The sequence below is a fragment of the Nannospalax galili genome, unplaced genomic scaffold (assembly GCF_000622305.1).
Source record: "Nannospalax galili isolate Female #2095 unplaced genomic scaffold, S.galili_v1.0 scaffold106, whole genome shotgun sequence".
NCBI classification, from domain to species: Eukaryota; Metazoa; Chordata; class Mammalia; order Rodentia; family Spalacidae; genus Nannospalax; species Nannospalax galili.
In genome coordinates this window covers 9,989-11,373 of record NW_008354872.1, presented here as the reverse complement: position 1 = coordinate 11,373, position 1,385 = coordinate 9,989, and positions in this window count along the sequence as shown.

Genomic DNA, 1,385 nt, shown 5'->3' with positions numbered 1-1,385 from the left:
GTCAGAATCCACTCCAGTGAACTTATTATTTTTTCACTGGCCACAAGTCAGTGTGGGTTAAAAAGAATTTTATGATAATATTCTTGGCAGTTTTTATTTCCTACAATATCATATTTATTTTCATAATATTAAACAGTCTATGTAGAAATAGAAATAAATCTCTTAACTCTTCTTAAGTTTTTCATGATGCATATGCCAAAAATACATTAAAGTCAATTTAAGAAAGCATTTCAACCCTATGCCAGAACTGTTATGTTTTCTGACACAAGAAAAAGCATGCAGCTCTAATCCCAGGGCCATTTGATCTTAACCAAGACATACTTAACCTCGCCAAGCTAATACTGCATATATAAACACAGATGTGCAGGAGATAACTTCTAAGGTCTAAAAGTCAGAGATTCTGAACATGTCTTTGAAGATCCCTATGGTGGGTAAGACATTCCAGTTAAAGCCCCTGAGCTGCCCATTAAAACGCCTGTTATCACAGTGTACTCTATTTGTTTCTAATCTCCACTACTAAGCAGATTCTATCACACTGTATTTTTATTCAATATTAAAATTATAGATTTATAATTTGTTGTGTAACATTTATCTCTGCATTGATCAAAAGGAATTCCATATCAGATTCAAAGAATTTTTCTGACAACCAAAATATTTAATTACATTTTATTTTATAGTCCTAAACTTAAAATGACTACTATTTTCCCTAAATTACAAGAGGAAAACTGCAACTCCCTTACGTGTAGACTTTGAAAAATAGGTTTAGAACCGCATATTTGTAGCAGGGAACACAATGCTGAAGTGTAGGACATACGTGCAGGACGATGCAAAATCATACCCAGAAAATTTCAATGAGAAAACTCATTAATCAAAAAAAGGACATCTTACACACACACACAACACACACACACGCACACACACACACAACACACACACACACACGCACACACACACACACAGTGATGGCTAGCTTTAGTGTTGACTTGACACACCTGGGTAGAGGGAGCCTCAATTGGTGAACTGCGTCTATTAAACTGGCCTGTGGCCATGTCTGTGGGGCATCTTCTTGATTATTGAGTGATGTGGGAGGGCCCAGCCCAGTGTGGGTGGTGCTACCCCTGGTAGGTGGGTCTATGTTGTACAAGAAATCAGGCTGAGCATAGGTCAGGGGAGCAAGCCAGTAAGCAACATTCCTCCATGGCCTGTGCTCCAGCTTCTGCCTCCAGGTTCCTGCCCTGAGTTCCTACATTGGGCTCCCTGATGAACTGTGACCTGCGAGATGTAAGACAAATAAATCATTTCATCCCCAAGTTGGAAGTGGTCTGAGTGTTTTGTCACCGCAATGGAAAAACAAACCAGAACACACACACACACACACACACACA